Source organism: Oncorhynchus masou, chromosome 31, assembly GCF_036934945.1.
Source record: "Oncorhynchus masou masou isolate Uvic2021 chromosome 31, UVic_Omas_1.1, whole genome shotgun sequence".
In the NCBI taxonomy this organism is placed as follows: Eukaryota; Metazoa; Chordata; class Actinopteri; order Salmoniformes; family Salmonidae; genus Oncorhynchus; species Oncorhynchus masou.
Window position 1 is genome coordinate 38,607,197 of NC_088242.1, and position 22,143 is coordinate 38,629,339.

The 22,143-nt window shown below is 45.0% G+C and overlaps 1 long non-coding RNA gene across 1 annotated transcript; it reads left to right on the forward strand.

Annotated features, from left to right (window-relative positions):
* The first annotated feature begins 483 nt into the window (after positions 1 to 483).
* LOC135523924 (uncharacterized) lies at positions 484 to 8,402 on the forward strand. Its single transcript, XR_010452884.1, has 2 exons — positions 484 to 7,502; positions 7,608 to 8,402. It is a non-coding gene; the product is annotated as an uncharacterized LOC135523924 (long non-coding RNA).
* Positions 8,403 to 22,143: the final 13,741 nt, after the last annotated feature.

Genomic DNA, 22,143 nt, shown 5'->3' on the forward strand with positions numbered 1-22,143 from the left:
GATCCCTCACCTTCCTCATGATCATTGATGCCCCACGAGGTGTGATCTTGCATGGAGCCCCAGACCGAGGGTGATTGACCATCATCTTGAACTTCTTCCATTTTCGAATAATTGCGCCAACAGCTCTTGCCTTCTCACCAAGCTGCTTGCCTATTGTCCTGTAGCCCATCCCAGCCTTGTGCAGGTCTACAATTTTATCCCTGATGTCCTTACACAGCTCTCTGGTCTTGGCCATTGTGGAGAGGTTGGAGTCTGTTTGATTGAGTGTGTGGACAGGTGTCTTTTTATACAGGTAACGAGTTCAAACAGGTGCAGTTAATACAGGTAGTGAGTGGAGAACAGGAGGGCTTCTTAAAGAAAAACTATCAGGTCTGTGAGAGCTGGAATTCGTACTGGTTCGTAGGTGATCCAATACTAATGTCATGCAATAAAATGCAAATGAATTACTTAAAATTCATACAATGTGATTTTCTGGATTTTAGATTCTGTCTCTCACAGTTGAAGTGTACCTATGATAAAAATGACAGACCTCTACATGCTTTGTAAGTAGGAAACACTGCCGATTTTGCAGGTTTTCAAATACATGTTCTCCCCACTGTATATAATGCATTGAACTGCCTCCATCTATTCTGCCAGAATGCCTTAGTGTATGTCCAGGTTGTATCACATCCGGCTGTTATTGGGAGTCCCATAGGGCCGTGCACAGTTGGCCCAGCGTCGTCTGGGTTTGGCCGGGGTAGGCAATCATTGTAATTAATACTTTTTCCTTTACTGACTTGCCTAGTTAGATAAAGGTTAAATAAAAACTGTAAATGCATGTCATGGAATGTTGAGTGAAGTAGAACCTATTTTTAAAACCTCTTTCAAAGTTGGTTTTGCAGCATAAACTGGGAATTTGATAGTTTTGATATTATGATTGTCTGTTTCATATCTGCAAGCAGTTACACATTAAACTTTAGGTCACCAGTTACTTTGTGTGCGAAACGTGAAATGCTTTTTTTGCAATGGGAAGTAATAGTTGTACATTTAGATTTAAATGCTTAATGGTTGTGTTTTTGTATTCTTATGATTGGAACCTACTGGCTTATTATGTCTGAGTTCATGGACTGCTTTACCTTTAACATGCTGTGTGAATGCCGTCTTTCCACTGGCCCTATGTAGTGGCGCCTGAAGAAGCGGGTACACTCAAATTTTGACAAAATAATTCCCCAAAAAGAAAAAGATTATTCAGCTAAAGATCCTAAAATCTCATAAGAAATTACTGAACTTTTATGTAACAGTAATGTTATACTATGCTATTATATTTGGTTCTGTTATGTAGAATACTAATGAATCATTATGTGATCTTCCAAGACATTCATTCATCTAACTTGACTACATGTGCACTATTGTGAGAAGTAGTAGAGTGAAGCTCAAGTGCCTCTGGCAGCACTACACCCCTGCTCCCGCAGCACTGAACAAATCATTTTTGCCTTGTGCAAAATTTGGTGATGCAGAAACGAGAGACCACGTGTGCCCCTGTTTTATGAAAATCTGGGACTATTTTGCCAAAGGAAATTATTCTGGTTTGTCTCATTGAATGTAAAACAGGAAGGGAGGCTTTTAAAATGGGGTTGATTGAAGTAGCAGCAAATACGTTGATTGAACAACTAATGGTCATATTTGGCAAAATTACCTTACATCTTTCAGTCTAATATGGCAAAGTGTTTAACAAATACCAGTAACCCATCCTTACTATACACTACATATACAAAAGTATGTGGACACCCCTTCAAATTAGTGTATTTGGCACAGGTGTATAAAACTGAGCACACTGCCATGCAGTCTCCATAGACAAAAATTGACCTTACAGAAGAACTCAGTGAATTTCAACGTGGCACTGTCATAGGATGGGTGAGGATCCAAGGCTCCGATCAGTGTAGCAATGACTGACGATAGCCAGACCCCCTTTCACCCACAGAAGAGGGGAGGGGGCTGGGACAGTTTTGACACTTTAACACTCTGTCATAAATTAGGCAGGAGGTGTATCTCCGTTTTACTCTTCAGTATTACTAAAGTGAATATTGGAGCAATATTTCTAAGATATGAATGTCATGAATGGTCAGTGGGGATCTAAAGAACAATCGTGTCACATTGTTTGTTTATTATTTTGTGATGACATTAAAACCTGTTAAGGATGCTGCGAATTTTCACAGTTTTTTTGTTAAAAATCGCGCAACATTTCAACGTCCTGCTAGTCATGCCAGGAATATAGTATATGCATATGATTAGTATGTGTGGATAGAAAACACTCTGAAGTTTCTAAAACTGGTTAAATGATGTCTGTGACTATAACAGAACGTGTTTCAGACTCAAAATCCCAAGGAAACCTGATCACAAAATCGACAAAGAAAAAATCAATCCGCCAGTCTCTGTATTGTCTATTGCAAGGTATAATAGATAGCGATGGGCTTACAATTCCTACAGCTTCCACACGATGTCGCCAGTGTTGTGAATTCTATGCAGCTAAATCCTTGGTCATATGAGTAATAAGCACATCCTGTCATGAAGTCTCCCAGAGGAAGTGATGAAAGGGGCAAACTGGGACACGATTTCCAAACTTGCAGTTATTGAATACAGATCTCTCCGTGATCAATTTGATCGTTTATTGACGTTTACTAATACCTAAAGTTGGATTACAAAAGTAGTTTGAAGTTTTTTGTCAAAGTTTATAGGCAACTTTTTTAATAAAAAAAAATGACGTTGCGTTGGGAAATGGGAGTTTTTTCCTGGATTTCACGGTGTTCATAAATGGACATTTTGGGTATATATGGACCGATTTAATCGAAAAAAAGACCCAATTGTGATGTTTATGGGACATATAGGAGTGCCAACAAAGAAGCTCGTCAAAGGTAATGAATGTTTTATATTTTATTTTTGCGTTTTGTGTAGCGCCGGCTACGTTAATTTCTTTGTTTACGTCCCCTTCGTGTGTTTCTGGGGGCTGCATGCTATCAGATAATAGCTTCTCATGCTTTCGCCGAAAAGCATTTTACAAATCTGACATGTTGGCTAGATTCACAACGAGTGTAGCTTTAATTGAGTACATGGCATGTGTGTTTTAATGAAAGTTTGAGTTGTATGGGGTACTATTAGATGGCACTCTGGAATTTTGCTGATTTTGATGCCTGTACAGGTATCGCAGCCGTAACAGGTTTTAAGAATGGTAACAAGAAAATACTGTAACTTGGAAAGTGTACTGATTTCTCTGTCATGTATAAAATATATGATTCTAGATTATGGTATTTTTGTTAAGATATTAATGTGATTTTAGTTTTGTAATGAGAATTGTTTTTCATTTAAACTATGCACAGTGACTAGACATGCACCAAATAAGGTCAGAGAGCTTGTCAGCGTGATGGAACCACTTTTTCAACCAGAATGTTTAAAAGGACTGGCTAATAATTAACATAGCATACCAGAAGACGTGAAACCGGTGTCCACACGTTGAAACACTCAACCGTGCTCGATGAGAAGATAACCTCACCTACGAGACCAGAAAAGCGTGGAGTGATCGCTACATGTTGTAAATGGTTAAAACTTGGAACCTCGACATGAGGTGAAGATAGCCTCGCTTTGAAGCATGTAAAGTGCTTCAAACTCTGACTAAAGACACGAGGTGGGAAGGAGAAAATCCCATCTCAGACAATCATTGGTGCATCTGAAAATCTGCTTTGAAAACAGCCTATACAAGCCAGAACAACTAAGAAGGACATTGTCGACCCCTTCCCCATAGAAGGATTTATTGGTTTCAACAAAGATAGACGACGGACAAAGACATCCACACGTAAATCCATTAATTACTTCTTAGCCCAAAATGGGCGATGGTTTGTGTGCAAGGTATATGATTAATGTCCTATAATGTATCCATGATAAGTGTTATTTTCCTCTCTATCCCCTCCCCTCCATTTATGTTGTAACAAGCCATCATATCTTGTCAGTCCACTAGGGACTTTTGTCTCTGATATGAGGTAATGATTAATAAGTGACTGTTATCGATATATAACTGTTATCAATATATAGTTAGTTAATTGTTACATGATTCATTTAATTGGGTAACAATTTAACAGTTATTGGATTGAATAAATAAGATTAATGAAAATCACGTCACGACAGTGTTGCATTGAAAGTGGCTAATATTGCGCTGATTCGATCACAATTGCCAGAGTAAAGGGAAACGTTGATAGTGTTAACCGGAAAAGCTCTAGAACAGTGGTCACCAACCTTTTCTGAGTCAAGATCACTTTGAGTCAAAATGCAAGCTGAGATCTACATAAGCCTATGCAACATTAACCAGCTGTACTGGAGCAATGAGGTTTGTGCAGTAAGATATAGGCCCAATACATTATCACTGCATATTGGCTTTGTTTGAATTGACCTGCCAATGCATTGTTGTTCAGGCCATTTAAAAATATATATATTTCAGCATTTGAGGTAGGCAATATGATCACACTGGTAATAGACCCGTTGTGGTATTACTCGTGAAGCACAGTTGAGTGTGCATACATTTAAAATTATTTGCTTTTTATTTTACTCTGCTGATGGTGCCTGCATCTGATGGTCAGTCTCACTCTGTCATGATAGTGTTCTAATTCCCTATTTATATGGTCAGGCCACCGTCTGTCTCTTATTTTGTGTCCCCTGACCAGTATTCATGGATACAGCTCTCAGATGATAAACATATGGTCCTTGCTATTCGCCTCTTTTGGACATCCCTATCCAGTTTAATTTTGACATTTAAAATGGTTAAGGTTAGGTATTTAATTTGGTTATGTGTAAGGTTAGGGTGGATAAGGGTTAAGGTTAGGGTTATGCTTTAGAATAGGGATGTCCCAAGGTCCAGCAAATTACATTCGGACAGTCATGGTGTGCAGTGGCGTGTGAAAGTATTCACCCCTCTTGGCATTTTGTTGCCTTACAACCTGGAATGAAAATAGATTTGGGGGGGGTTGGGTTGTATCATTTGATTTACACAACATGCCTACCACTTTAAAGATGCAAAGAAATAAGACAAAAAACTGAAAAATATTCACCCCCGTAAAGTGAATACTTTGTAGAGCCACCTTTTTCAGCAATTACATCTGCAAGTCTCTTGGGGTATGTGTCTATAAGCTTGGCACATCTAGCCACTGGGGTTCCACCTCCTTCAAGTTGGATGGGTTCCGTTGGTGTACAGATTCTCAATTGGTTTGAGGTCTGGGCTTTGACTAGGCCATTCCAAGACATTTAAATGTTTCCCCTTAAACCACTTGAGTGTTGCTTTAGCAGTAAGCTTAGAAAATGAATTGTCCTGATGGAAGGTGAACCTCCATCCCGTCTCAAATCTCTGGAAGACTGAAACCGGTTTCTCTCAAGAATTTCCCTGTATTTAGCACCATCCATCATTCCTTCAATTCTGACCAGTTTCAAGGCCCTGCCGATGAAAAACATGGTGGCAGCATGATGCTTCACTGTGGGGATGGTGTTATCGGGGTGATGAGAGGTGATGGGTTTGAGTCAGACATAGCCAAAAAGCTCAATTTTAGTCTCATCTGACCAGAGTACATTCTTCCATATGTTTGGGGAGTCTCCCACATGCCTTTTGGCAAACACCGAACGTGTTTTCTTATTTTTTCTTTAAGCTATGGCTTTTTTTCTGGCCACTCTTCCGTAAAGCCCAGCTCTGCGGAGTGTATGGCTTAAAGTGGTCCTATGGACAGATACTCCAATATCCACTGTGGAGCTTTGCAGCTCCTTCAGGGTTATCTTTGGTCTCTTTGTTGCCTCTCTGATTAATACCCTACTTGCATGGGTATTAATCAGAGTTTTGGTGGACGGCCCTCTCTTGGCAGGTTTGTTGTGGTGCCATATTCTTTCCATTTTTTAATAATGGATGTAATGGTGCTCTGTGGGATGTTCAAAGTTTCAGATATTTTTTTATAACCCAACCCTGATCTGTACTTCTCCACAACTTTTTCCCTGACCTGTTTGGAGAGCTCCTTGGTCGTCATGGTGCCACTTGCTTGGTGGTGCCCCTTGCTTAATGGTGTTGCAGACTCTGTTGCCTTTCAGAACAGGTGTATATATACTGAGATCATGTGACACTTAGATTGCACACAGGTAGACTTTATTTAACTAATTCTGTGACTTCTGAAGGTAATTGGTTGCACCAGATCTTATTTAGGGGCTTCAAAGCAAAGGGGGTGAATACATGTGCACGCACCTATGGAACGCCCTTTGGGTCTTTGCGTGCCAAAAAGATACATGTCAAATAACACTATTTGACGCGTCAAATAACTATGTAAACTATATGCAAATGTTGGCCAGTCACTATATGAAAAACTTCTCATTCATCATCACCAACAAACCTTGAAAACATGAGACCGCTTTTTACGTTTTGCCAGCCAAGTGCAACCACCTTTACAACCACCCCAGGAGGATCTGGTGGTTCAAATGTAGGATTAATTTTGCTAGGTTAGGTAATACCTGGCAAAAGTCAACATTAACCGGCACATCTACCTAGTAATGTTAGCTAGCTAATGATTGCAACAGCTACCGTGGTGTGCGCGAGTATGGGCGGCATCGATTATGCTGAGTGTCATTATTGTAACTTTTATAACGTTTGCACATGTCAGATTTCAATCGTTCAGGAGACAGAATAATGCTGGAGTCCAAAGGAGGCAAACCGGGAGAGGCAGGCTGATAACTATGAGGGTTTGCCTCATCGCTGATCCTACCATCCAGCAGCTGAACAGGATAGGTACATTTTCCCTATATCCATGTAATACATGAGGACACATTGCGATGCACAGTGCTTGCTTTGTAAGTAAGCTAGGTGTGAATCTATCTTGTGATTAAACAGACTTATTGAAGGTTATTTTACTGATGTAAAGATCATGGACTGTTTCCCTGTTTTATATTAGGATACTTTTTATAATATTTAAATCATGTTTCCATACCTCAGTATCTTTAGAGTATCCTGTCTGGCAGATCAAAGTGCCCTATGGTCAGGAGGAGAGCAGGTTTTTGGGGGGACAACATTCCCCCAGATGAATACAAATTTAGAGGCCTTTAAGACTGGAGGAGGAGGCTCGTTCCCCTACAAAAAAAAGGATTGTGTGGTTGAATTGGTGGCTCAACAATTTGTCCAAGGTGGTCTTGGAGCAGTAAGTCAACTTTTTCAGAAATTTGTGAAGTACTTGTCATTACCTTTTTAATCAATCCACCCCCCTCTAAATCAATACACATCACTATATTGTCATTAACACTTATTTTAAATATACATACTGTCTCTAAACCATAACAGGTTGAAATATGGTCTCAACTCTCTTGGGCTGCTCGAGGCATTGGGGAACCATCCGGACAGCTTCCGAGCGCTCCATAAAGCCTCCCACTGCCAGGGACCTGTGGGACCTGCTTAAAGTAACCTATTCCATACCTGGCGGCAACCGGCCATGTTTGGAGAACGACACCATCTGCCACAGGTACAACTGGCTGGCTGAGGTGCAAGGTAAAATAGTAAATTGTTCCAGTTTATCGGTAACTATATTATTCAATTTTGTGATTGAAATGTTTTGCTGTGTACTCAGAGAATGTCCTCTAACAGTGGCGATGGTGTTGAAGTTTGCTACTGGGGCAACGGGGGTGACACCCCTTGGGTTTGAGGACACCCCGACCATCGAATTCCTCCACACAGCGCGAGGGCGTCTCGCCAGGCAGCAGAATAAAAAGTACCCTTAGGCAAACATGTGTGCTGTGACACTAAGGCTCCCTCTTCATAGCACCTATATTGCCTTTAGGGAATTCCTGACCTCCGATATTGTGAATTCCCCACATTTTGGTGTTGCATAAAAACATTTTTACGATACAATTGTATCTTGTAGCACTAAACTACAGTAGCAATTGAGTGTTTGAAAATGTAACTGCACATCAACATTTAAGCATTTATCTACTTACATCTGTATTGTTTGTACAGTGCATTCGGAATGTATTCAGACCCCTTGACTTTTTCCACATTTTATTATGCTACAGCCTTATTCAGAAATGGATACAATAATTTTTTACCGTCATCAATTCACACACAATATCCCATAATGACCAAGCAAAAACAGGTTGACATTTTTGCAAATGTATAAAAAAAGGAAATATGACATTAATGACCCTTTACTCAGTACTTTGCTGAAGCACCTTTGTCAGCGATTACACCATAGGCTCTTCTTGGGTATGACACTACATTTTTTATTATTTAATAGATTTTAGAATAAGACTCTAATGTAACAAAATGTGGAAAAAGTCAAGGGGTCTGAATACTTTCCAAATACACTGAATTTCCATATTGGCTGTTATTGTTCACTTTATGATCATTAAAATTAAATTATACAATCCATATTGCTTTTCTTCGTGTTAAGGTTTAGTTAAATACTTTACTGACACTTCACTAATAACCAATATGCTTTGCTGATATTGACTGAAGTACTGCTGCCATATTGCAGCCAACTCATCCAAATCTGATAATTTGTCCTTAATGTAGGACATCAAATTAACTTCAGCCATTATCATTTAATTAGAACAACATGAAATACGGCTTCCCATCCACTGCATTAAGTGACAGCTCCACTTCAGGGAACTGCACCTTTTGTAGTGAAATTTCAAATGCATTGATCTAAGAACTAGATCAATTAGTCCTAGGCTCTCCAAACCTGTTCCTGGAGAGCTACACTCCTGTAGGTTTACATCAGGGCTCTCCAACCCTGTTCCTGGAGAGCTACACTCCTGTAGGTTTACATCAGGGCTCTCCAACCCTGTTCCTGGAGAGCTACACTCCTGTAGGTTTTCAATCCATCCTCAGTTGTAACTAACCTCATTAACTTATTAAGCAGGTAATTATTAAAATCAGGTGCATTAGATTAGGATTGGAGTGAACCTACAAGACAGTAGCTCTCCAGGAACAAGGTTGAGAGCCCTGCATTAGTCCATCTTCAGCCACATAATTTGAGCTGTCAATGTGTCATTAATGTTATGTTAGTAACTGTGATAAGTTGCTGTTAATCACAATGATATAAAATGTAACGGGGGCCGATCCACTAAATTATTTATTTTAAAAGTTTATAAATCCCGATTGGGCATTACAAAAATGTAAGTTCTGTTTTAATAATGCCCATTCAGAAATTTCTGTTGTCCTCCCACAGCAGGCACGCTCTGAAGGCTCCAATCCAGTGCTTGCAGTAGGCCTCTCCTGGGTCGTGTTGTACTGAGTGGAAGACAAATATTGTGTCAGCAGATGGAATGTTGTGCTAAAGCGCTGCAGAGCAAAATGCAATAACCATAGGTCGTATATCTTAACAGTACCTGACTTTCTCCAAATATGACCAAACAGAATCGTACTGGGATGTGGAAGTACTTAACTTTTGTTAAGGCCACCTGTGTCTAAACTCTGGTCCCCATCCGTTTAGAGTTGAAGATGTCTGTTGTACCTTTCTAGAGACCAAATCATACAGTGTGTGAAAGAGGGGGAATATTAGTATTATAACGTATAATAGTATTATAAAAATGAACTGATTCAAAGGAATGAGTGGCGCTGAAGATAGTGTCCCATCCCAGTAGGGGAGTGTCAGGGGTGTAGTAAGTCAGGTTGGAGTAGGAACAAGTGGCGCTGAAGAAAAACTGCCATAGCCCTCTGTAGAATGTCAACTCCCAGGCTGCCTCTGGGGCCTTCCAATGGAATTATTGTCCGCAACAGTTCCATCTGTGTGTTGCTGATGGTGAACTGGATTTGTGGCACAATCACCCCTTCCAACCAATAAAGAGCTGTGGTTGGAGCTCATGGTGGTTGAATTTGGGGCGAACAAATCCCTTACTGCTGTCAGATTGGTCCTCTGCATTGCCAGGGAACCCGAGACAGAACAACTGCAGAGGTGACTGCCGTTGTTCAGTCCTCAGCCCATGGTGGTTCCACTGACTGGCAAACACAGCAAGACCTCTGTTCACCCGTGGCAAGAACACAAAGTGCAATGCCCACAGGTTCACCTCATTGTTGATGTTGATGAACTGCTCCGTCTCCAAGAAGGTGAACAGGTCATGGTAAACATTGGAGACTCCATGCCAGACGTCCCCCCTACAGCCACTCTATCCTCTGGTTGTGTGCTCCTTCCTCTGAGGGCACTTCCCCTCTCACCACCCCTGAATTGCTCCATGAAGGCACAGATATGGTTGTTTTCACCACCCTGTCACATCTCACCCGGGATGGTACTCCGTAGCTGCTGATTGCTGCTTCAAATGACTCCATGACTGTGGCACTCCTGTTGTTGTCAGCGGCCTTCAGAAACACAACAAGTCTGCTGTAACCATCCACAGAACCATGGATAACAATCTACCACCTAACAAACAAGATACATTTGTTGTACAAAACCATTTTTTTATCTTATAGTGACGCCATTCTGTTTTTATTGATATCAGCTCTTTGATCCTCTCATCCAGCTGAGCGTCTGACAACAGTGAGTAGGACCTGAAAAGCTGAAAATGACTAAATAGAAAAAGAACACAAAAAGATGCATCAATCAGGAATGTGATCAAATCTAGAGAGGATGTAGAGATCTCCCTCTTACAATTGCTTTATTCAATTACGATAACTTACCTCATGCGACGCTTGACCACAGAGTGCGACATTGAGAACATCTGCCATTTGTCTGATGGTCATATGACAATCTATGAGGAACTCAAGCTGCTCCTTGGTGATGTGATACCTCCTACCCTCCAAAGGCGCTTGATAGGCTACTGAAAAAAAAATACAATAGATAATTACAAAATACACTCCTAAAAACTTTAGGTTAAAAGACCATAAGATCAGCATAGAATTTAGGCCAACCACATGTTTTTTTAATTTATTGACTTGACACAGGAGACAACACAGGTCAAGTAAAATGATACAATCTCAGTCTTTGCCACTCATGCCTTACACAAAATATTATACAAATGTAACATGCCATCTTCGTAAGGTTCCCATTGTTGGATGTCATTTGCCTCTTGTCCGAACTCCTCTGCAACACCAATTAGATTTCTGGCCATCTCTTCATCAATCAAATGACCGCTTACCCACTGAAGGCTCCCCAACATGGTCTCTAGCCTGAGGAAAAAAATAGGCTGCAGACCAGATGGGTCAAGTGATATTTTATCTGTATGTAGTTAACAACCCCTGAAGTGTTCTCTTGTCTAAACTGTGCCAACTCTGAGCCTCCGACCAATGAAGACAACCGTGCATTGACAGGCGATGCAGTTTGAACGAACGTATTTTAGCTACAAACTAACTAACTAAAATGGTTCTTCATACAGACATCGCTAGTTAGCTAACTTTACTGTACAGCAGTAACTAGTTAACGTTTTATAGATTCCATAATTAACGTTAGCTAGCTATCTTGCGTTCAGTTAAATATCAATGGCAGGCAGATCTAACGTTAGCTAGCTAACTCCGTTGGTAGTTAGATAACATTAGCATTATATTATGTACCTAAACTTACCCCATTCCGTACAAATGTGCGCAACCGCAACATTCAAACGAGGCTACAAAGAAAACTAATGGGACTGTAGCGACTGTGTTTACTTCAAAATCTGGGGTGTGAACTAGGTTTCTATTCAAGCGTTGATCGACATGGTAATGGCTCTATAGTATTGGAGAAAAGTTGAAAAAACTGACCCTCCATTACATCTTGACGTGTCATGTCGTAACGTACAGCACGCATAAAGCAACTATTTCTGTCTTACAATCTCTCTCCACCGGGTGTAGCACTTCTCTCATCCTTTAAAAATAAGAAATGGACAGTGACGGGGTAAGGGGGGATACCTAGTCATTTTTTGCATCATCATTGCATGCGATCATCATTTTCAAAGCCGTTGTTTACTTCTAAGATCACTTTAGCACAGTCCTGAAAACCCAATTCAAATTCAACACAAACCTTCAAATAGGTATGTAATGACACATTATATAAACTTTTTATAGTGTTCTATTTACATTTTAGAGGCGATAAGGTGGTAAGTTGGACAGATCGTTTAGGTCATGCCAGAACCCAATAGGAAAACATTTGGAGGGAGTTGAAAGTCCGTACAATAGTGCATCTAAATCATTTAAGGGGGGGGGGGGGTGAGAAGGATTACTTATCCTATCCTAGGTATTCCTTGAAGAGGTGGGGTTTCAGGTGTCTCCGGAAGGTGGTGATTGACTCCGCTGTCCTGGCGTCGTGAGGGAGTTTGTTCCACCATTGGGGGGCCAGAGCAGCGAACAGTTTTGACTGGGCTGAGCGGGAACTGTACTTCCTCAGTGGTAGGGAGGCGAGCAGGCCAGAGGTGGATGAACGCAGTGCCCTTGTTTGGGTGTAGGGCCTGATCAGAGCCTGGAGGTACTGCGGTGCCGTTCCCCTCACAGCTCCGTAGGCAAGCACCATGGTCTTGTAGCGGATGCGAGCTTCAACTGGAAGCCAGTGGAGAGAGCGGAGGAGCGGGGTGACGTGAGAGAACTTGGGAAGGTTGAACACCAGACGGGCTGCGGCGTTCTGGATGAGTTGTAGGGGTTTAATGGCACAGGCAGGAGCCCAGCCAACAGCGAGTTGCAGTAATCCAGACGGGAGATGACAAGTGCCTGGATTAGGACCTGCGCCGCTTCCTATGTGAGGCAGAGTCGTACTCTGCGGATGTTGTAGAGCATGAACCTACAGGAACGGGCCACCGCCATGATGTTGGTTGAGAACGACAGGGTGTTGTCCAGGATCACGCCAAGGTTCTTAGCGCTCTGGGAGGAGGACACAATGGAGTTGTCAACCGTGATGGCGAGATCATGGAACGGGCAGTCCTTCCCCGGGAGGAAGAGCAGCTCCGTCTTGCCGAGGTTCAGCTTGAGGTGGTGATCCGTCATCCACACTGATATGTCTGCCAGACATGCAGAGATGCGATTCGCCACCTGGTCATCAGAAGGGGAAAGGAGAAGATTAATTGTGTGTCGTCTGCATAGCAATGATAGGAGAGACCATGTGAGGTTATGACAGAGCCAAGTGACTTGGTGTATAGCGAGAATAGGAGAGGGCCTAGAACAAAGCCCTGGGGGACACCAGTGGTGAGAGCGCGTGGCGAGGAGATAGATTCTCGCCACGCCACCTGGTAGGAGCGACCTGTCAGGTAGGACGCAATCCAAGCGTGGGCCGCACCGGAGATGCCCAACTCGGAGAGGGTGGAGAGGAGGATCTGATGGTTCACAGTATCGAAGGCAGCCGATAGGTCTAGAAGGATGAGAGCAGAGGAGAGAGAGTTAGCTTTAGCAGTGCGGAGCGCCTCCGTGATACAGAGAAGAGCAGTCTCAGTTGAATGACTAGTCTTGAAACCTGACTGATTTGGATCAAGAAGGTCATTCTGAGAGAGATAGCGGGAGAGCTGGCCAAGGACGGCACGTTCAAGAGTTTTGGAGAGAAAAGAAAGAAGGGATACTGGTCTGTAGTTGTTGACATCGGAGGGATCGAGTGTAGGTTTTTTCAGAAGGGGTGCAACTCTCGCTCTCTTGAAGACGGAAGGGACGTAGCCAGCGGTCAGGGATGAGTTGATGAGCGAGGTGAGGTAAGGGAGAAGGTCTCTGGAAATGGTCTGGAGAAGAGAGGAGGGGATAGGGTCAAGCGGGCAGGTTGTTGGGCGGCCGGCCGTCACAAGAAGCGAGATTTCATCTGGAGAGAGAGGGGAGAAAGAGGTCAGAGCACAGGGTAGGGCAGTGTGAGCAGAACCAGCGGTGTCGTTTGACTTAGCAAACGAGGATCGGATGTCGTCGACCTTCTTTTCAAAATGGTTGACGAAGTCATCTGCGGAGAGGGAGGAGGGGGGGGGAGGAGGATTCAGGAGGGAGGAGAAGGTGGCAAAGAGCTTCCTAGGGTTAGAGGCAGATGCTTGGAATTTAGAGTGGTAGAAAGTGGCTTTAGCAGCAGAGACAGAGGAGGAAAATGTAGAGAGGAGGGAGTGAAAGGATGCCAGGCCCGCAGGGAGGCGAGTTTTCCTCCATTTCCGCTCGGCTGCCCGGAGCCCTGTTCTGTGAGCTCGCAATGAGTCGTCGAGCCACGGAGCGGGAGGGGAGGACCGATCCGGCCTGGAGGATAGGGGACATAGAGAGTCAAAGGATGCAGAAAGGGAAGAGAGGAGGGTTGAGGAGGCAGAATCAGGAGATAGGTTGGAGAAGGTTTGAGCAGAGGGAAGAGATGATAGGATGGAAGAGGAGAGAGTAGCGGGGGAGAGAGAGCAAAGGTTGGGACGGCGCGATACCATCCGAGTAGGGGCAGTGTGGGAAGTGTTGGATGAGAGCGAGAGGGAAAAGGATACAAGGTAGTGGTCGGAGACTTGGAGGGGAGTTGCAATGAGGTTAGTGGAAGAACAGCATCTAGTAAAGATGAGGTCGAGCGTATTGCCTGCCTTGTGAGTAGGGGGAAGGTGAGAGGGTGAGGTCAAAAGAGGAGAGGAGTGGAAAGAAGGAGGCAGAGAGGAATGAGTCAAATGTAGACGTGGGGAGGTTAAAGTCGCCCAGGACTGTGAGAGGTGAGCCGTCCTCAGGAAAGGAGCTTATCAAGGCATCAAGCTCATTGATGAACTCTCCGAGGGAACCTGGAGGGCGATAAATGATAAGGATGTTAAGCTTGAAAGGGCTGGTAACTGTGACAGCATGGAATTCAAAGGAGGCGATAGAATGACCACTTGGGAGAGATGAGGATCCCGGTGCCACCACCCCGCTGACCAGAAGCTCTCGGGGTGTGCGAGAATACGTGGGCGGACGAAGAGAGAGCAGTAGGAGTAGCAGTGTTATCTGTGGTGATCCATGTTTCCGTCAGTGCCAAGAAGTCGAGGGACTGGAGGGAGGCATAGGCTGAGATGAACTCTGCCTTGTTGGCCGCAGATCGGCAGTTCCAGAGGCTACCGGAGACCTGGAACTCCACGTGGGTCGTGCGCGCTGGGACCACCAGATTAGGGTGGCCGCGGCCACGCTGTGTGGAGCGTTTGTATGGTCTGTGCAGAGAGGAGAGAACAGGGATAGATAGACACATAGTTGACAGGCTACAGAAGAGGCTACGCTAATGCAAAGGAGATTGGAATGACAAGTGGACTACACGTCTCGAATGTTCAGAAAGTTAAGCTTACGTAGCAAGAATCTTATTGACTAAAATGATTGAAATGATACAGTACTGCTGGCGTAGGCTAGCTGGCAGTGGCTGCGTTGTTGACTTTGTAGGCTAGCTGGCAGTGGCTGCGTTGTTGACACTACACTAATCAAGTCGTTCCGTCGAGTGTAATAGTTTCTACAGTGCTGCTATTCGGGGGCTAGCTGGCTAGCTAGCAGTGTTGATTGCGTTACGTTACGTTAAAAGAACGACAATAGCTGGCTAGCTAACCTAGAAAATCGCTCTAGACTACACAATTGTCTTAGATACAAAGACGGCTATGTAGCTAGCTAGCTACGATCAAACAAATCAAACCGTTGTACTGTAATGAAGTGAAATGAAAATGTGATACTACCTGTGGAGCGAAGCGGAAGTTAGTTGAAGTTCTATTCGGTAGAGGTTGGCTAGCTGTTGGCTAGCTAGCTAGCAGCATCTCCTACGTTAAGGACGACAAATAGCTGGCTAGCTAACCTCGGTAAATTAAGATAATCACTCTAAGTCTACACACTCTAAACTACACAATTATCTTGGATACGAAGACAGCAAAGACAACTATGTAGCTAGCTAACACTTCACTAATCGAGTCGTTCAGTTGAGTGTAATAGTTTCTACAGTGCTGGTGGACAGTGGACGTTAGCTAGCTGCTTAGCTAGCTGCTGGGCAGATAGCAGTGTAGACTACGTTAGGACGACGAAATACGATAATTACGCAATTATCTTTGATACAAAGACGGCTATGTAGCTAGCTAAGAAGAAATTGCTAAGATTAGACAAATCAAACCATTGTACTATAATGAAATGTAATGAAAAATGTAATGAAAAGTTATACTACCTGCGGACCGAAGTGTAGATGCGACCGCTCGCTCCAACCCGGAACCACCCAGTTCTGCTTTTCTGATGTATCAAATACTTATGTCATGCAATAAAATGCAAATTAATTACTTGAGGCCCCTTACACTTCAGTGTTATGATGAAAAAATTCTTAGCGCATAGCATTGAAAGGTGTTTGTCGGAGATTATTCATCCTCTTTTTTTACATGGACAATATATTGGAGATAATACTGTATAAGAATAGTCCTTGAAACAATGAAAAATCTAGGAGAACAGGTCCGGTATTCATAGCAGATTTTGAAAAGGCTTTTGATAAAGTATGACGAATTTATATGTACTATAAATGCCTCGACAAATTTAGGATAATCTCTTATACAATGGGTTAAAGATATACATAGCAACCCCAGGTGTAAAATAATAAATAATGGCTACTTCTAAGAATGTATTAAAATGTCAAGAGGATTTAAACAAGGTTGTTCACTGTTGGCATATCTATTTTTTTATGGCCATCAAAATGTTAGCTCTTAAAATATTATCCAACAGTAATATAGAGGGGCTTAAAAACAATGGTGTCCTCTTAAATCCGCAATCTGGATCCCTGCATAGAGAATGTAGATACTTTTTCTAACCTCTCTGGATTACAGCCGAACAATGATAAGTGTACCATATTACTTATTGGATCGCAAAAAAAATAATACTTTTGATGGTAAAGTGGACATAATCGGTATTCTTATCCCTAAAGAAACAAAGGAACTGACTACAACAAATTTCAACAGAAATTTAGCAAAAATAGATAAGATCTTGCTCCTATGGAAAGGTAAATACCTGTGTATTTGTTGAAAAATCACCCGGATTAATTTGTTAGTCATGTCCCAGTTTACCTATTTACTTATGGCCCTGCCTGAGCAAAAAAATATTTAACTTTATTTGGAATGGCAAGTCACATAAAATTAAACGTGTTTATTTATATAATGAATATGAGTTTGGGGGGTGGTTAAAAATGTTAAATATGAAAGCATTAAAACCTCTTTTGGATAGGTGGGGCGCTAGCATTCATGAAAATACAAGTGTCTTACATCGTTTAAAAGCTTAACTTGTCACGTCTGGTCAAGGTGGGTGGAATCAGGCGCAGAGAGCAGAATGCGAATAATAAAGTTTATTCTCCGGTGAACAAAACAACAGTCAACCCAAAAGCAAGACAGGGTGAAAATCTCCAAAACAGGGAAAAGAATAACCGGAGAAAAAACAAACAACAAACACAGACAGACAAAACGAAATGACAAAATAAACAATCCCGCACAAAACAAGGGCGGGACAACCTATATTAAATACAGACACTAATTAACTAAACAACACACACGTGAAACCAATTAGACAAAACCAACAGAAACACGAAAAAGGGATCAGTAGTGGCTAATAGGACGGTGACGACGACCGCCGAGCACCGCCCGAATGGGCAGGAGAGCCAACCTCGGCGGAAGTCGTGACAGTACCCCCCCCTTGACGCGCGGCTCCCCGCAGCGCGCCGCCACCGTCCTCGAGGACGACCCGGAGGACGAGGTGCTGGGCGATCCGGGTGGAGGCGGTGGAAATCTCTCAGAAGGGAAGGGTCCAAAATGTCCCTCACCGGAACCCAGCATCTCTCCTCCGGACCGTACCCCTCCCAGTCCACGAGGTACTGTAGGCCCCCCACCCGGCGTCTAGAATCTAGAATGCTTCGAACTGTATACGCCGAGGACCCCTCGATGTCCAGAGGGGGCGGAGGGACCTCAGGCACCTCACCTTCTTGCAGGGGACCAGCCACCACCGGCCTAAGGAGAGACACATGAAACGAGGGGTTAATACGGTAATACCTCGGAAGTTGTAACCTATAACACACCTCGTTTATTCTCCTCAGGACTTTGAACGGCCCTACACACTGCGGCCCCAGCTTCCGACAGGGCAGACGGAGAGACAGGTTTCGGGTCGAGAGCCAGACCCTGTCCCCCGGTGCAAACACGGGGGTCTCACTGCGGTGCTGGTCAGCGCTCCTCTTCTGCCGTTGTCCCGCTAGCCGTAATGATTCCTGAACGGCTTTCCAGGTGTCCTTGGAGCGCTGTACCCATTCCTCCACCGCAGGAGCCTCGGTCTGACTCTGATGCCATGGAGCCAGGACCGGCTGGTAACCTAACACACACTCAAAAGGAGATAAGTTAGTAGAGGAGTGGCGTAAGGAGTTTTGGGCTAGTTCGGCCCATGGAACATACCTTGCCCACTCACCAGGCCGGTCCCGACAATAGGACCGCAGAAACCTGCCCATATCCTGGTTAACGCGCTCCACCTGCCCATTACTCTCGGGGTGAAAACCTGAGGCTAAGCTAACCGAGACCCCCAGTCTCTCCATAAACGCCCTCCACACTCTGGACGTGAATTGGGGACCCCGATCAGAGACGATATCCTCAGGCACCCCGTAGTGCCGGAAGACATGGGTAAATAAAGCCTCAGCAGTCTGCAGGGCCGTAGGGAGACCGGGCAACGGAATGAGACGACAGGACTTAGAAAACCGATCCACAACAACCAGGATCGTAGTACTTCCCTGGGATGGGGGAAGGTCGGTAAGAAAATCCACCGATAAATGTGTCCACGGCCGTTGTGGAACGGGGAGAGGTTGTAACTTCCCTCTAGGCAGGTGCCGAGGAGCCTTGCTCTGAGCACACACTGAACAGGAGGAGACATACAATCTCACGTCTTTAGCCAGTGTGGGCCACCAGTATCTCCCTCTCAGACTCTGCACTGTCCTCTTGATACCAGGATGACCCGAGGAGGGAAGAGTATGAGCCCACCTAATTAGCTTGTCCCGGACCACCCTCGGCACGTACTTGGTCCCAACTGGACAGTTAGGAGGAGCCGGCTCTGACCGTGAGGCCCTCTCTATCTCAGCGTCCACCTCCCATATCACCGGTGCCACGAGACATGATGGTGGAATGATGGGAGTTGGTTCTACTGACCGTTCCTCGGTATCATAGAGGCGAGACAGTGCGTCAGCTTTAGTGTTTTGGGAGCCTGGCCGATATGTGAGGGTAAACTGGAACCTAGTAAAAAACATGGCCCATCTAGCCTGACGTGGATTTAGTCTCTTAGCTGCCCGGATGTACCCGAGATTACGATGGTCAGTCCAGATGAGAAAAGGGTGTTTAGCCCCCTCAAGCCAGTGTCTCCACACCTTCCGAGCCTTGACTACAGCTAACAACTCCCGGTCCCCCACATCATAGTTTCGCTCTGCTGGGCTGAGTTTGCTTGAATAGAAAGCACACGGGCGGAGTTTGGATGGCAAACCCGAGCGTTGGGACAGCACGGCTCCAACCCCAGCCTCGGACGCATCCACCTCCACTATGAACGCTAAAGAGGGGTCCGGATGCGCCAACACGGGCGCGTTGGTGAACAGCTCCTTCAAACGACTGAAAGCTCTGCCCGCCTCTGCTGACCAACGCAAGCGCACCGGTCCTCCCTTCAGCAGTGAGGTGATGGGAGCAGCCACCTGACCAAAACCCCGGATAAACCTCCGGTAGTAATTGGCAAACCCTAAAAACCGCTGCACTTCTTTCACCGTGGTCGGAGTCGGCCAATTACGCACGGCTGTAACGCGATCATCCTCCATCACCACCCCGGAGGTGGAAATACGATACCCCAGGAAGGAAACGGACTGTTTGAAAAACTCACATTTCTCCGCCTTGCAATACAGGTCATGTTCCAGTAGTCGCCTAAGTACCTTACGCACCAAAGACACATGCTCCGCGCGTGTGGCAGAATAGATCAAAATGTCATCAATGTATACTACCACTCCCTGCCCGAGCAGGTCTCGGAGAATCTCATCTACGAAAGATTGAAAAACGGCAGGAGCATTCTTCAACCCGTATGGCATGACGCAGTATTCATAATGACCAGAAGTAGTACTAAATGCGGTTTTCCACTCATCTCCTTTCCGGATACGTACCAGATTATACGCGCTCCTCAGGTCCAGTTTTGTGAAGAATCGCGCCCGTGAAATGATTCCATTGCCGTAGCGATGAGAGGTAGTGGGTAACTAAACCCCACTGTGATGGAATTTAGACCTCTATAATCAATACACGGACGCAGACCTCCATCCTTCTTCTTCACAAAAAGAAGCTTGAGGAGACGGGTGATATGGAGGGCTGAATGTATCCCTGTCCCAGCGATTCGGAAACATATGTTTCCATCGCAACTGTCTCCTCCTGGGACAATGGATACACGTGACTCCTAGGAAGTGCAGCGTTTTCCAGAAGGTTTATCGCACAGTCCTCTCGACGATGAGGTGGTAATTGGGTCGCCCTCCCTTTACTGAAAACGATAGCCAAATCGGCATAATCTGAGGGAATGCGCACGGTGGAAACTTGGTCTGGACTCTCCACCGTGGTCGCACCAATGGCAACTCTTATGCACCTACCTGAACACTCCTCTGACCACCCCTTAAGAGCCCCCTGTTGCCAGTAAATCACTGGGTTGTGTTGAGCTAACCAGGGAACCCCCAACACTACTGGAAACACAGGTGAATCTATAAGGAACAGGCTAATCTGCTCCTTATGATCACCCTGCGTTACCATGTCCAGCAGCACCGTAGCTTCCTTAATTACTCCTGACCCTAATGGTCGGCTATCTAAGGAGTGCACGGGGAAAGGTTGATCTAACGACACCAAGGGAATCCCTAGCCTTAACGCAAGCCCACGATCCATAAAATTCTCAGCTGCGCCTGAATCAATTAGCGCCTTATGCTGTAGAGATGGGGAAAAACCAGGGAAAAAAATCAATACAAACACATGACCAACAGGAAGCTCTGAATGAGTTTGGTGCTTACTCACCTGGGGTGATCGAGCAGTGTTCTGCCTGTCCTCCCGACTCCTAGACGAGTTCCTCCAGCACCGGTTGGACGTGTGCCCTCGTCGACCACAACTGGTGCAGGAGAACACTCCTCCTCCAGTCCCCCTTGAAGCCGTACCTTCTAATTCCATAGGGATAGGAAACGACAGGACCTGATCCGAACGCCCGCGAACAGCTAGCAGGTTGTCGAGACGGATAGCCAGATCGATAAGTCCATCCAGTGTGAAAGTGGTGTCCCGACATGCCAGCTCCCTGCGGACGTCCTCCCTGAGACTACATCTAAAATGATCAATCAAGGCCCTGTCGTTCCATCCTGCTCCTGCTGCCAAAGTCCTGAACTCAAGGGCAAAATCCTGTACGCTCCTCGTCTCCTGACGCAGGTGGAACAGCCGTTCACCCGCCGCCCGACCCTCGGGTGGATGGTCAAAAACAGCTCGAAATCGGTGGGTGAACTCTGGGTAATTATCCTTAGCCGAGTCCGGACCATTCCATACTGCGTTAGCCCACTCAAGGGCTCGCCCAGTCAAGCAGGAGATGAGGGCGCACACGCTCTCCTCTCCAGAGGGAGCAGGATGCACGGTAGCCAGGTATAATTCCAGCTGAAGGAGGAAACCCTGGCACCCAGCCGCCGATCCGTCAAACACCCGTGGGAGTGTCAGCTGAAGAGACCTAGAGCCGGATGTGGTCGCAGAAACAGGAGGTGCTGGAGAAGGGGTTGGTGAAGATGATGTGGGGAGGCCACTCCTCTCCCATCGATCCATTCTCTCCATCATTTGGTCCATAGCAGAACCAATCTGGTGCAGCATGCTGGTATGATGGAGGACCCTCTCTTCCATCGATGGGAGAGGAAACGCTGCTGCTCCTGCTGATTCCATAGGTGGTGCGGGATTCTGTCACATCGGTCAAGGTGGGTGGAATCAGGCGCAGAGAGCAGAATGCGAATAATTAAGTTTATTCTCCGGTGAACAAAACAACAGTCAACCCAAAAGCAAGACAGGGTGAAAATCTCCAAAACAGGGAAAAGAATAACCGGAGAAAAAACAAACAACAAACACCGACAGACAAAACGAAATGACAAAATAAACAATCCCGCACAAAACAAGGGCGGGACAACCTACATTAAATACAGACACTAATTAACTAAACAACACACACGTGAAACCAATTAGACAAAACCAACAGAAACACGAAAAAGGGATCAGTAGTGGCTAATAGGACGGTGACGACGACCGCCGAGCACCGCCCGAATG